The sequence below is a fragment of the Anastrepha ludens genome, chromosome 6, assembly GCF_028408465.1.
Source record: "Anastrepha ludens isolate Willacy chromosome 6, idAnaLude1.1, whole genome shotgun sequence".
NCBI lineage: Eukaryota > Metazoa > Arthropoda > Insecta > Diptera > Tephritidae > Anastrepha > Anastrepha ludens.
The window spans coordinates 68,449,995-68,465,890 of NC_071502.1; the positions used below are offsets into that span (position 1 = coordinate 68,449,995).

Genomic DNA, 15,896 nt, shown 5'->3' on the forward strand with positions numbered 1-15,896 from the left:
CATCGAGCGTAATATGCTTTTTAGCATAGGCAATTGGACCTGAGACCTCTTTGAATACGGTATAACCTGATAATCTGCCTACATTCTACCTTCTTTTATTCTATCCTCTTTCCATACAGCCCCATCAGTAGCTTCTTCGGTAGAAATCTCTCTATTGAGATTATCAGATTATCAATGGCATCTAATTCACTTTTGGTTTTCGCTCTTCTTTGCTAGGTCCTTTATAACGAAAATCCTCTTCTTCACTACTCAAAAATTCAGTGCCATTGACTTCCTCCTCTATTTCACTTTCATTATCACATAGTTTCCTATCAGTTGCATCCGATTCATTACCTGATAGCTCTTCTCTTATTTTGCTTAGTTTTTTTAGCAAAAGTAATTTTTTCGGTTCTTTTCCCATGATAGCAACCCTACGTAATTAAATGTAAAATATTTAATCAATTGAAATAGTTTTTTCAAACAAATGTTGAAATTACCTTGGTGGACCAAATTTTTGCTGCAAAATATTGATTTTATTAAATTATATTATTTTACCAAAAATGTTCTGTTCATAAGATATGTATATACGGCGGAATGATGATGGGTAAATAAGACACCTTTTAACACCAGCTAACTAATAAATTGACAAAATTCATCATGAATGCTCAAGTTTTTGCTTTCTTTAGTTTAATCGTAGGAGGGGAGTGACCTATATTTACCTATATTTAATTACGTAATTAAAAACCAACATATGTATTTAAAAAATAATATTTCAGTTTTATATATAGGCATGTAGCAATAGAATTTTAAATGAGTCAAATTGGCTTTGTCCTTCAATCTAGTGTTAAAAGCATAGGATGTGGAAATTACTATTTTTCGCTCCCCGTCCAGACAGATCATATGATACTTACAATTATAATTAACTAAATCGTTTTCAGACCATTCTTTGAGCTTTTAATTAATATTGCAATAGATTGCTCAGTTTTACTAATTTTCAATACTAATCGTCCATTAGTATTATTATTATTTGCCTGAGTTGTTTCCATTTTTTTGTAAGACTCTTCTTGAATTAATCACATTTCGTCTAAATTCCTTGACTGCGTATAGCAATTAGCAGCAAAACGAATTTCTGCTGATATTGTATTTAGGTGTTTTCTGTTACCTGATTCGGTTTGAAAAGCAAAACGATAAAGTTTCTCTCGCCGTCTGGGTTGTTTGCTTTCAATTTTGAGTAAGATCGAATCTCATATTTCAAGCCACAGACTGGGAAGAACTGTTGTCAATAAACAAAGGGAAAACATTTTCGGCATCAGAAAAACCAGGAATATTTTTTTAGAACACATTATTAACAGTTTAGGTTGATTCTAAGATCTTCATAATGGGAGTTTTCTATAGCAACATTTTAGCACACCAGCTTATTACGCTACGCTATAAGCTATATATGTCCGAATACGTGTCAGAGGGTCGATAATCTCCATATATAGGTCATGTGATTTTGCTGCTTTGACCTAATCTTGGGAGCATTTTTACCGAAATAAGGCCCGAAAAAATGATATAAAATTAGATTGATTTGATTTATATTTAATTTGAGTATTAATAAAGCCAAAATTTCAGCCCATTTCTTGTCCACTGCCAGTTTGCAACCTTGCAATATTTGGTATCAGAGGCATAACTCAGCTCATCGTGGTTTCTGAGAGTTTTTATTACACCATGAATTTTCATGAAAGGTATATACATATAAGTAGAATATAAAAAGTAGTTTCGGTGCATGCAACATGGCCGCAACAAACTGTCTATTGGTCCATTCATTTTGGTGCCGAAATGAAAATTTGGCACAACAGTGCAGAAATTTTGGCGCGAGCAAACAACTTTGTAAAGCTCTACTTTGGTTCGTTGCAAGCCAATGCACGCCAAGGTGGCTAAAAACGCTGATGCTGACATACGTATATGTAAATGGACCCATAAAAATTTGCAGTGCTTTTCGAAAGAATGTATGCATTATAGACTAATATTGTATAATACAGCAAACGAAATAAGCTTTAATGCAAGTATTCTTTGAATTTAAATAAATATATACACGTGTGCTGTTTTAACAGTAGTTCAGTCAGCTTAACAGTCGCCTAGTCGGCTTGCTATGTGATTCATGATTCATAGTCTTCTCTGGTAACAACTTCCGTTCAATTTTTGGGCGTTTATGACTAGTAATTTTGTTGCAATTCATTTTTATCTCGCACAATTTGTCTTTGGCTTTGTTTATTTGTGTATTTACTTTTTTTCCTGAGAGGGTAGCGTAGTTAGACTCCAATAATTTCTGATTGGGTAGACATTCCGACTTTAAGATGGTCAATTAAAAGTTTGAATTCTGTTTTCTCGTTTTTCGTTCACATCGTGTACTTACTCTCATATCTTGAATCAAATTATGCTTTAACAGGCTTATAGTAATTAACTGAAATGAAGATTTTATATAAATAAACGCATTAAACCTATCGAAAGGGTCGCACTGAATTTATCTTGAATATTTATTCTCAGAAGTTTTCATCTGGAGTTCGCTCTTTTCATAACATTGCCTTCAGTTAGGTTTATATTTTTAAGAAAAACTATTTTCCATAGTGAATGAAGTGTCCCACATTTAAAAGCCGACTTAAAGGAATGATGTGTTTAAGCGCCGACATTGCGAAACTACTAAAAGGGATATGAAGAGAGGTGTGCATGTTAATGCAATGGCTTCTTTGACTCGTCCTGATTGTATGCTTAAGAATGCCGGATTGTTCGCTTATAAGGCCCAACTGATACAATAGTTCAAACCGAACGACCACGTTGTTATCGCTTGCTGGCGATCAAGGCAGTCGCAAATAGTGGGAGAGATATCTCTGGGTCTGTCTTTTAGAATATGTCTTCTCGACGCACAATTCCACTTGCAGAGACGTGATTCTCGACTTTGCGTAGGCTGAAATTGCGTACTGTGAAAATATTTGTTTTTTGCAACATCATCCATTCATCAATTTGGGCTTGCCAATTTCGCTATCAGCCCTCTTAAATATACATTTTCAAGTCATGCTGTGGTTTAAATAGTCAATGACCAATCTTCTGAGACGTTTTAAAATAAAACATGTAGAAAATTAGAAATCTTCAGGTTTCATTATTTTGATTCAAAAGGCGTCTCTTCACAATTATATGTGAAAAATTACATCATTTAGATGTCCACCATGAGCACTTCTATAGGTAAAATCCGCCCAACAGTCGATTCATGAATGTCTAATGCCTGAGAGCGTCGAAATATCGATGAGGAAGATTGAAGAAGCAACACTTTGCGCTATAGCAGCAATACTCTCAATATTTTCTATCCTCGACAGAACCAGTTTCTTCAAATTTTTCCACCAACCCTTGAACTGTCGACTCATTGGGACGAATATTTCCACAAAAAATCACGTAATTTGCGATATGCTGCTATAAAGATCGACCGTTTTCATTATAAGTTTCAATAATTTTAACGCGTAGTTCTATAATGCAAAATTGACAAATATCAAAGATGACACAAAAAAAGCTATCGGATAGGAATTATTCACTACTGAAATCTAAGCGCCATTTTCTAGGCGTCACTTTTGAACAACGCTTTATTTTTGAGTTTATTTTATTTATTGCTAAAAGCTGCATTCTCCTGATATCTGCAATATTAGAGATTTTTGGAGATTTTTTTCTAACCTATACTGCCCTGATTTTGAATATTCTGCCATTCAATGTGTTCAGTGAGATCAGATGTTAAGCTCCTTCTAAAATTGGGGTCACCTTGTATTTAACTAAGCTATGCCTCCCCATCCGCACTCAATACGTTATTTTCTGACCCTGGATTTGTTAGCAGAAGATGCGCGTAGACTCTTTTCAAACACTCTGCTTGTTTATACAACCTTGTAATGTACATATGCATTTACTAGGGTTGCTGATCGGTGTTCTTTAAGTACCTAAAATACCGCGATTAATTGTTGTGAATCTCGTGATAATTTATTAATTATTATTAGTAGTTATTCATTAATTAATTTTTTTCACGTTCAAGTGAAAGAAACGTTTATAGTAAAATATTATTGTATAAAAAATCGCAATCATTCAAATTGCAAAAGTCCTTCTTATCTGAAAAATTTCCCTTGTGCCGAAAACAAGTCAAAGGAATTGAAAATGCCAGATATCAGATTAGTTGTGCCTAATATAGAAAATCAAGAAGTAAATTTTTGTTAATGCAAACATGAATCCTTTTCTAGCAGGCAGGTGGCCTAAACTAAATTGAAAATGTTATAAGGTATATTCTCTCTGAAAAGAGTTGCTAGCAGATAATCGAAGTGTTCATCGATCAGAAATATCACTGTTTCTCTGGACTATACCTTTGGTCACTCTAAATCAGGCACCCGGACTTTGTCTTAAAGGTAATTAAGTCTAAGGTAAAATAAGTTTCATCAGGGAGACTGGATGGTACAAAAGATAATGGTTAGTAGAACTGTGGTATTACAACGGGCTGAGCGGAGGGGACTGCCATCTCAACCTAACCTAACCTCAATATGACTTTTTGGTCATATTTCATGTGCTCTGTTTGTTTTATGGAGTGCAGATATAATATATACCTACTTATATTTACTCCGAAGTTTGGTTTTTCACTGTACTCTGTTTATGTTTTTTATTTTTTTATATTTTAAAAAGTTTAATGATTTAAACTATTACTTTCGAAAGTACTTTTGTATTTTCTCCTGAAAGATGCTCCTGAACTTGGACTTAAGTACATGCGATTTAAAAAGTTGTTAATTTATATACTACTTATGTGCTTCTTTGTTTATTTTGGTTCGAGCTAAATATGCAAATAATTTTCAAAAACTGAAGCGGAGCCGCGAATAACGTTTTAAAAGCCATTTTTTTTAGCAAAACGTGCTTTTTTGCAGATTTCCGTTACTATTACGCTCTTGCATCTCTAAAGCATCAAATAAGTTAAAATTTCGGACCATAAGGCAATGAAAAAGCAATTAGAAGAAGTCAATCCGTGGAAGAACGTTGTAAGTTACACGCAAAATGATTCGATCGCAATTGTCGAAGGTAATTGATAAGTGTAACAGAGGTGCAAAAAGGGAATGTAATGTTGAAAAGTGAAGTGATAATAAAAACAAAAAGCTTAGAAATAGTGGAAATGCATATATAACCAGGAAAAACAAAAGTATCCCTCAAAAAAACGCCCCAGAACAAGTAATGTAGAAACACGTTTTAAGTGTACTTGCTGTGATTTTATTTTATTTATTGTCTTTATTTAGGTTTGTGATTGTCGTTGCTATTTCAATTGCGAAAAATTTAGTGTTAGTCAAATAAAGAACTATTTTGACGCTCTCAAACAAAATTTATATAAGGATCCTAAATGCAAAATTACCGAAGCTAGATGGCTTCAGATTTCTACTGATGATCCAAACATACTAAGAGTACGAAAAAATCATAATATAGCAGAAACATGGTCATGCTATAATTTGTATTACAAAAAAACGCAGAACTTGAAAAATTATGCGATGCCTCTACTCGAAAAGAATACATTAGTATAAGTGATGAGAAAAAAAAAAAAGATCTTCTTGCAATGACGTCATACTTGCCTGAGAAGTACGCGGAGTTCTATAAATCAATCTGCAGTAAATAAAGATAGTATATAAACCTTTTACTTGAAAGAGCACACTCACACGATGATTTTTCGCCCTATTATTATTTATATTACCGTGAAAACATTCGGAAATTTATATTTAAAAATAAGTAAACAAAAAAGATAGGTTGGAAAGTTATTGCGTAAAAGGGCTGAAAACTATATTCACAGTGTTTGGAATAATTTCATTTCTGTTTTGAACACATTTTTGTTTCGATGCCGAAGTAACGTTTTGTATTAAATAAATGCTTACATTGTATAATATACTCTTTATTAGAAAAAAACAATACAAATAAATATTTGTTTTGCGATAGTTACCTTTTAAATGAGTTCCTACAAACCGCATTGCTCAATGGCATAACGTTTTAAAAGCCATCAGTATAGATGCTGTGCATAGTGGAAAAACATTTTAACTGATGTCGCCCTTGTTATATGAAACGCTTTTCCACTGAAAAAATTTTTTAAATGACCGCTTACTTGTAATTCGAAATTAAAATTCCCAATTTTTTTTTTGTATAAGTTATTAATGTCATTGTTTTGGGCAAGCCAAAAATACAGGAACAAAAACAATCACAAAGCCTCCAAAATGTTTTTTTTTCTTTCCTGTAAAAAACGATTTTGGCATTTACAACGTTATTCGCGCCTCCGCTTCAACTGTTGGTATGTTAAAATTCTTCTACATTTTCCCTATTACTTTTTAGCGTATTCAAAAAAGTGGTGTTCCGAAACGAATGCCGGGATTATGCGAAAAATATTCGAAAGACTTTGTTCCTCTACTTTCTGTAAAAAAATACATAGAATTTATTGCATTTTTTCTGGATTCAACAAAGCTATGTCTATGGGGATTGTAGTAAAAAGTTCCAAAAAGTTTATTCTGCGTTCTATTCTTCTACTTTGCTACTTTTGGCAAATTATGTCCCGAAACGAGTCTCGGGAGTATACGAAGAATATCCCGAAAAATTTATCTGTGTTTTATTCCTTTACCTTACAGTTGATTGTATTTTCTTTGAATTCAGGAGGGTCATGCCTCGGGATGCTCGGAATCATACGAAAAATATCCCGAAATCAGCAAATGCTCCGCTAATTCTGACATCCCTAATATGTAAGTGTGTATGCATGTATGGTACATAGGTACACCTATGCAGCAATATTTTTTTTGGCCAACTTTAGTTTTGTTTCAATTTTATATGTTTAATTTCTTTTTCTGCAGTGTTGCATTGCTTTTAAAATATTTTTTTCCAATTGTGTTGCAGTAAAGTTTCATTTAGTGTGTTTTGTTGCTGTTGCAATTCCTTAGCTGTTAGCTGCTACCATAAAATGTGAATGAATGCACGAGTGGTTTTGGGCAAGAAAAATAACAACAACAAAAGCCGCAACAGCAACACAAACATTTTTGTAGTCAACAAGTGTGTAAAATTTACTATTGCCATTATCTATCTTGTTATTGTTGCAACAACACACTCTTGCATTGTTGCTCGTTGCTCTTGCCGCTGCATTTGTGTCTTAGCTGCTGTTGCTTGGGTTTGGAAAAAATGCCGTTTTCGCTTTTGATTGTTGTTTACTATTTTTATTTAGTTATTTTTTGCTCACAGTTATTGGGTCTATTTTGGATCTGGGTTGTTATTCTGCATTATGCTAACTTGTTGTATGTATCTTCGCTTCATTGCCGTTGTTGTTGGCGTTGCTCTACTGCGTATTACATTAGGTAGTAGTTAGCTTTGTGCGATTACACAATTCACCGTTGCAAATGCAAGCAAAATGAAGAGATGGAACAAAACTTGAAGAGTTAAAACATCAAATGAAAAACTAACGGTAAAATAATAAGTCATGTGTGTTTGCGTTCATTGGCTGTGTTGGTTAATCAAAAATAGGAGGGGGAAAAATACTGGTAATAAAAATTAAAAAAGTTGAACAAAATTTTAGCCCACTTACGCACCGCGCTGCTTTTATGTGTTTGATATTCGATTTGCCAACTTTTTGATCAACATTGACCAACCACAACTACAATAGTACGTTGCATAAATAGCAAACAAGCGTGAAAACGAGTTTCATGCTTTTTTACTAAATTTTTATTATTTTTAGTTTACTTTATCACTTATCGAAATAATATTGCAATTGCAATTTCATAAATATTTATCTACACAAATATCTGCAAAGCACGTTTCGGGGTATTGATTTGACACACATTCCTTTGGCATGTTTGTAAAGAGCCCGCGGTCGAGTGCTTATCATTAGTGCGGTGTAGGAGTATAGGTAATATCGAAATATGTGTGTATGAGTATCGTACTGAGGTGGTGTTAAAAAAGATTTTAAAAGTATTAGGCAGTTATGCGAGCTGCCGATAGAAGTGAAAACGCACTTATGTACCATTTAATAACAAAAAATAAAAAACACATCTTCACATGTACAAAATTTCAAGCCACTCTTAGATTTAACGAGCTTTTAAACCAATTTCAGAGTTATGCATAAAGAAAAACACATAAAATAAGAAGAAGTAATGAATGAAAGTCCTCTCTCGACGAACAAAACGAACGCTCTATAAAGCTCTCATCATACCCGTCCTAACGCATGGCGCAGAAGCTTGGACGATGACAATATCCGATGAGGCGTCCGTTGGAGTGTTTGAGAGAAAGATTCTGCGGATGATTTTTGGCATTCGCATGTTAGCGGCGTTAAGGAGCTAAACCTTCTTTTATCACTTTTAGTGCCAGAAAGCTTTAAATTACCCTAGCATGATGTGAAATTTATATTGTAAGTTTGGTATTGCTGAAAGCTTAGCCAGTAAAAGTTTGATAGCTGATCTCTTTCTCCGTTATTTTTACTCTTTCGAAGAAGTATCATTCAAGAACGATGAGCCAAAGTATCTAAATTTAGTGGCATGCCACGCAGGACAGTGACAGAGAAGATGTTTGACAGACTCTTCCTCCTCCTCATTCTGTAGCTTCTGCAATAGGAAGCAGTGGCATGTGATCAAAGCAACTAACATAGATACGTTTTTCCTTGACCGATTAAGTAGCGCCTTTGAGCGCCTGGCGTTCGATTTTGGTCAATTTTTTACAGTAGACGCCAAAGCCAACTTTATCGTCAATCTTTGAGACATCTGTAGAGAACCGTAAGAGGTTTTTCCGACCAGTTAATTGTCAACCCACACATATGTAGTTGGAATTCTAGTACTATTAACCTATAAAAATAACCTATTCAAATATTGTCCATTCAAACAATAGTCAACAGCAAGGATGGGTAACCTTTTTGTAATGCGGGCCAAAATTGAAAACAACCAAACTTAAGCGGGCCATTGACATTGATTTTGTAGGTAAATGAAAATTATGTTTTCAGAAGACGGTGAAGAAAATTTTTAGAAAATAGAAATAAAATGCTTCTATATGAAATACTTCTGATAATATATTTATAAATCTTTTTATTACTACACTATAACATTACAAAAAATTAATAATAAGTTGTACAATTATATTAATGAGACATTTGCCACTGCTTATTTGTGGTTCAATTTTAGTAGTAGCTACTTTCTACATTCTCGTCTGTAATTCGCGACCTATATTTTGATGTATGAAGTAATTTCGGGAATTCTCTTAAATTGAATTGAAAATACATCAAAATAGCAATATATTTTCTATTGGTTCAAACTTTCCTGGAGTTAAATGCAATTTTTAACATTTTTATAAATAATTTATTTTTATTTTTATCATTGTGATGGTATAAAGCACTGCGTCCTGAAAGACATATTTCTATTTCTCTGAGGAAAACTTCCACAATAAATTTTAGTATTTGTCCTATTTTATTGAGTTTTCTTTCCTTCTCTGGTAAAATATTTTAACGTACGTTTTTGTCTCATTGAAGTATTAGTGCTGGCCACGATACCTTCACATGTTTGGTGGTTTCAGCTTCCGAGTCGCCTCAGTGCCTCGCGCTCGCTGTTAATGTCGCCGATTTCCTCATTTTTCTGACATCTACAATGAGCTCTCTTTTCACCACTTTTTCAGCTATCCTTGCCGCAACGTAGTCTGGTTTTTGTTCCCAGTTTCGAAGTCGGTTTGATTGCTGACATCTTCTTTAGCTGAGCCCTCCGCAACATCTGCGGGTGCTTCTATTTCCGATGTTGTTTCAGCCACAGTTTTCCCGTTAACGCACCCTTTGTGTAAGTGAACGAGAATCGTACCGAATCTGTAGGATATCCTACAATTCTACAATCAACGTCAGGCCGAAAAAAGTACAATAGTTTTGATATAATTGAGTTTAAAGTTTTGAAAATGGCCGTATGACGAATCTGACCCTGCCTGCTAAAACGACTGTAGAATCGAAAATACTGGGAATATCCTTCAAAAAATTTGACAGTATATTCTTAAAGCCTATATTATAAAAAAAATCGATTGTTTGAAAATTCTAGATTGGTTCATTTTATATTGAAGCGCTCATGGTTGCGATATTATCCACCCGTTGCCTTATAGCCACATTAACATTTAATAATGAACTTGGTGAAGCAAATTGGGTAAACTCTTATACTTCAAGCACCTATAGGAGAATCTGCAGATAGCTGGTGGTCAAGACTTAAAAATAGGGTCGGGATGGCATCCACTTAGAAGAGCTGTAGCTAAACCTAGTCTAAAGTTATCTGACTACTGCAACGTCTTTCAAGCTGAGTTAATACCTACGTTGTGGGTCAGGAACTCGTCTGTCGCATCCCAACGGATCAGTATTTAATCTGACTGTTAAGTTGCCATGAAATCTCTACTAGGGTAGTTCGTCCATACCCACTTTGAACTGGCTAAGCGGTGCATCATGAACGTAGTCTTGATTTCTGAACACAGATACGTTTCTAGAAATTGCATTGCGGTTGAACTGGTTAGGAAGGGGATTGATCTTAAATCAGTAAATTCTGGGCAGTTTAACACCAACCCTCATCAGGTTAGTTTACATCGCATAAGTCAACAGAAGATGAACCACGGAGCTCTCTTGAGAGATAACTAGCCAGGCGCCGCTCTTGCCAGAACGTGTTATCGCTGTTTAAAATATTACTTCTGTGGATATCTGGCAGACCTAGAATCTATAACAATTGGAAATATTTGATCGTTTATTCGAGAGGCGAAGTGGTTTCATCACATTGGAAATGAGATTAAGTTCCATCTCTCATTTCCCAAATTAGTTGTATGACAATGGGCCTCTAGGCGTAAGTGGACCCCCTCTGTACCCGCATAGAGAGTGACAATCACGTAACTTGACCTAACCTAGGGACACTTGGATAGTCCTTAGCTATAACTGGATCCGGTCGGTGGCACTATTGCCGAAATATTTTTAAAAATCGTGTCTTATTTTAAAACACCACATTGCCTGAAAGATAAGACAAATTTTAGCGGAAAAATAAACCCGCTAGATGGCGCTGAAAACGAAATATTTCTAAAGCTTACGCTTACAGTCCGATTTGGGTAATATTTTGAATTTTCATATATTGATTACAGAAGATGAAATAAGTTTGCGAGAAATAGTCTCTTAAAAAAGTAGCTCTAATCACTTTTATAGATTTTACACTTTTCTCGAAATTGTCTGACTTCACATAATGCAAATGTCGAAAAATCTAAACTCAGCAACAATGTGAGCAACCCAGCGCCACGGTTTAGATTTCTCGGCATTTGCATTATGTGAAGGGATAAAAGTGGTAAGAGGTACTTTTTTTATAAAAATATATTTCATTCTATATAAAAAACAACATATATCCAATTTTCAAGCTTTGTGCAAAATTTTTAAACCATTATCCAATTATCTTAAAATTTCAAAACTTTTTATACAGCACTTTAAAAAAATGTTTTATTAATTTTGGTACAATAAAGTGCGAGTTACAAGTTGCTCAAAAATTCTAATTGGTTTTTGAAAATTTTATTCCTAAACGGTGTTGGGCATTTTTTCCATATAACGAATGCATGCAATTTTTTTATATAGAGAAAATATGAAACAATGTTAAATTATTAAAAATCACCGAAAAATTTGAGCCACTTCGGTGTGCATTTTATTATATTAAATTTGAATTAAATTTTTTAATCTTGTTTAAAGTTTGAAACTTAAATTGATATGGTCTTTGTTATAGAATTTTTTTTATAAAGAAATAATTTAATTTTTATCTTTACCCTATATATACATATTTACATATACAAGTATATATATGTATACATTTTTTATTTACAACGGTTATTGCAAGTGATTACTACCAACAATTATCATGCGTGAGAAGACGTAATAAATTTTGCACTAGTGTTTAACCATTTTAAAAGTGTAAAGTTTTAAAGCGTTTGGGCAGTACCATTTAAAAAATGTAAGGACGTGTCTGTATTTAAATACAAATTTGTAGTATCCCTATTGAAAAACTAGTTGCTTTTGCACTATTTTGAAGTTTTATTTGATTGTTTAAACCACATAATTTTACACATTCTTACAATTTTTGTTTTTCATGCGGTAACGAAAATTTGATTAAAATTCCGAAACTTAAGTATGAAAAATTATCACCGTTGGTCACCGCGACCGCATTGCCAGCAGCGCCTTGATGTATAACTCCCCGTATCTACATACAAACATACATATTTGCATTTAATAAATATGCAATTGTAGGCGCGTGCGTTAGATGGTCAGCGTCGTGAAGTTGAGTCAGCGCTTCTAACGATTGCCAGACGAACTGCAGCTCAAATGACGACAACCAGCCAACCAAAGCAAAGGCGAGTGACTGCAAATTTCCAGCTGTTAACGCTATTCTTGAAAGTAGTTGGCAATAAGGTCACAACAATTAGTTTGGTGCTGTTGGTGCGTCGGCGTTACTGTTATTAATGACGCTATTTCTCGTTTCGCCGGTACAGTGTGACATTGATCCAATTACAAAACGAAATGAGACTACAAAAACAGTAGTAACAAAAAATTAATACTCCAACAAAAGTCTTATTAAAAAGTTCAACACTGATCCATACATATACATACATACATGGGTACCATACTTGTACACCTACGCACAAACACTTTTATGCGTGCTATAAGAATGCTAACCGTACACCTATAAAGCTACTCATAGCTTAGAAATTTAAGCCGATTATTCAGTGGCAGCCATGCTCTGATGATCTCATGTGCATTTAAATATTTCTTATTGCTCGCTCTCTCTTGTTTTCCATTGTTGTTGACTCGCGGTGGCTGTGTGTTGTTTCAGCTGCATTCGCCGTCGCTCATTTGTTGTGCTTTTTTGCTGCTGTGTGTGCATGACAAATTGGCTAATGTGTTTGTTTGTAACTTGAATATATGCAAGTATTTTATTTTATGTTTGTTTACTTATTTGCTATGCAGCAAGGTCATCAAGCCGTTGTGTGACGAGCGGCGCGCACTCGAAAAGCCCATTGAGCAATTGACGCAGCGTGAGTGTGCGAGGATAGCTACACATGGCTACGTACGTGTATTAATTGCGCATCTGCGAAACATTAATAATAATAAGAATCATATTTAGTCATTGACTAACGGATTTGAATCAGAGACGGAAATCAGATTATTCAATGGCGGCAAACAGCCAATGATGTTGTCAAACAACTACAGGGATAAAACAGCTACGTTCGCTTCTTAGCAAATACAGGGTGGCTGATGAAAGCCGCTACCAAAAAAAAATTGAATAACTTTTTTTCTTTTTAAGTTATCTGTTCCATTTTTGTTTTAATTTGCAGATTGATCTTTAAAATTTATTAAAATGGATAACTGGGACACGCAAACAAGAATTTGGATAGTCCGCCGCTATCACGCACTGGGGTCCGTAGTTTTGGTACAGAGAGAGTACAGGCGGATGTTTGGCGGCGATCCCCCGAGCAGATGGACCATAATGAGACTGGTGAATAATTTTGCTGAGCAAGGAACAGTCGCAAGAAGGCCTTATCATCGAAACCCACCAGTTCGGACGGAGGAAACGATCGCTGCTGTAGCTGCAGCTATACAAAGCAATACAAGGGTTTCAACAAGAAGCTTATCTGCTCAACTTGGTGTCAGCCGACAGTCTTTGCAAACAATAATGCACAAAGATTTAGACTTATTTCCCTACAAAATTCAAATGGTTAACAAACTGAATGCAGCAGACTTGTCGATTCGCTTGGAATTTTGCCAGAAGACCCTGCAAATGGTGGAAGAAGACCAAAACTGCCTTTTCATGTCTGATGAGGCCCATTTCGATTTAAACGGCAATGTGAACAAACAAAATTGTCGAATATGGAGTACTTCTAATCCACAGATACTCCACGAGACGGAATTGCATCCTCTTCGCGTGACAGTGTGGTGTGCGGTTTCTTCACGCTGTATTGTCGGGCCTTATTTTTTTGAAGAAAATGGTCACACCGTTACGGTTACTGGAGACCGTTATTTGAAAATGCTGAAAGAATTTTTCTGTCCAGAACTACGCCGAAAGAGAATTCCTTTCAACTCTGTGTGGTTTCAACAAGATGGGGCAACGTCTCACATAGCCCAGACTGTTATGACAGAGTTGCGACGAAAATTTCCCAATAAACTGATTTCAAGAAACTCCGAATTTCGTTGGCCCCCCAGGTCGCCTGACCTTACTGCACCTGACTTTTTCTTGTGGGGTTTATGTAAACAAGAAGTTTATAAAACAAAGCCAACAAATTTGGATGAACTAAAACAATCCATTCGGGCAACAATTGCGGCTATTCCTGTCGCAACTCTCAAAGCAGCAATGAACCACTTTTTACTAAGATGCCGCACTTGTGTCAACGAGCATGGGGGGCATTTAAATTCAATTATTTTTAAAACTAGTAAAGCTATATTTAATAAAATTTAATGACCTTCAACTTGAAAAAAAAATAAATGAATTCCATACACTAAAAAAAAAGTTATTTGAGTTTCTTAATGTAGCAAAATTCATCAGCCACCCTGTACGTATACAATTTGTAAAAAAACAACATTTATTATTAAAAAAATAAAGGCGAAGAAGAATAATATGTATAAAAAAACTAACTTGCTTGCTCAATCAGCTTAATTTCACCCGGTATTTGTTTACGGTAAGTTTAAGGTTTTAGAATTTCTATGCAAAGGTCAATTTTGATAAAATTTCAAGAAAGATATGCACTTATTTATGGGTTTATTCAGAATGACATGCCGTATGCTATGTAACACTATACATCGTCCCCTTAGTATTAAAATAGCCTATACATTTTTTGATGTTTTGAGAAAATGAATTTCAAACTTTTTGTCGAAAGTAGCTCTCACTTAAATCTCGTTATGTCTGTAAATATTTATTATTTTTTGACTGACGCTTTGACCGACTTTGTGGAACTAGAATTTGACAAAATTTTGACCACATATGTGTAAAATCGACGATGGAGAATTCAAAAAAAAAAATAATAGCCTATGAGCACATAGGCTATTGTTATACTAAGGGGACGATATATGGTATGATATAGAATTATTAATACTTTTGTAGTTAAAAATATAGATCATTGCTGGTCATTCTAAATTTTTTTTTGTGATTTATTTTTTTAATTGGTTCTTTTGATATTATAACTGTTTTCAGATATTAATTACTATTATTAAGGAACTTCGCAAAATGTAAATGTAATTATTATTTGCCATGGAACTTAGCGTTTCAGCTTCTGTTGAATTTAATTTTCCTGTAAAGACAGCAAATTCATCAAACAGTTTGTGGGTGGCAGTAGTCGATTGATGTGTTTTGTGCCTGCGCTACGTATCACTTCACTGTTCATTCAATGTTTAATTCAAGATGTAATAATATCGACGTTCGTCATTTCCTTTGTAATTTCTGCAGGTTGGATTTTAACGCGATACCCCAAGCTTTAGAAACTTTCATACTGGCATTATTATAGCCTTACATATTCTTCTTCTTTATTGGTGCGATAACTGCTTAAGCCATTTTGGTCGAGTTTAACAAAACGCGCTGATCCTTTCTTTTTCATGCTAACCGGCACCAGTTACATCAATGGAAGTCACCTTCTATACCTGATCTTTTCAATGCAAAGGAGACCTTTCTCTTCCTTTGCTACCACCGAATATTTTTAGAGCCAGAGCGATTGCATCTTGCCGACTAACCTGGAAATCACAACTGTCAACAGTGGCGTGAGAGCCGATATGTGAGTGCGCCGACCGTTTGTGTGAGTCTTATATACTAGGATTTTATTGTTTAGTGATGATTTTACTTTTTTTCGAGAAGCCAGTACATTTTTTCGTTCGTTTTTTTAATAATAAGGACTTCTTTTTCATCTTTTTC

The 15,896-nt window shown here is 34.7% G+C and overlaps 1 protein-coding gene across 6 annotated transcripts in view; it reads left to right on the plus strand.

The window, feature by feature from the left end:
* The window catches only part of LOC128866255 (uncharacterized), a 229,320-nt gene that overhangs the window by 50,943 nt on the left and 162,481 nt on the right, over positions 1 to 15,896 (plus strand). The gene's annotated exons all lie outside the window — the stretch shown is intronic.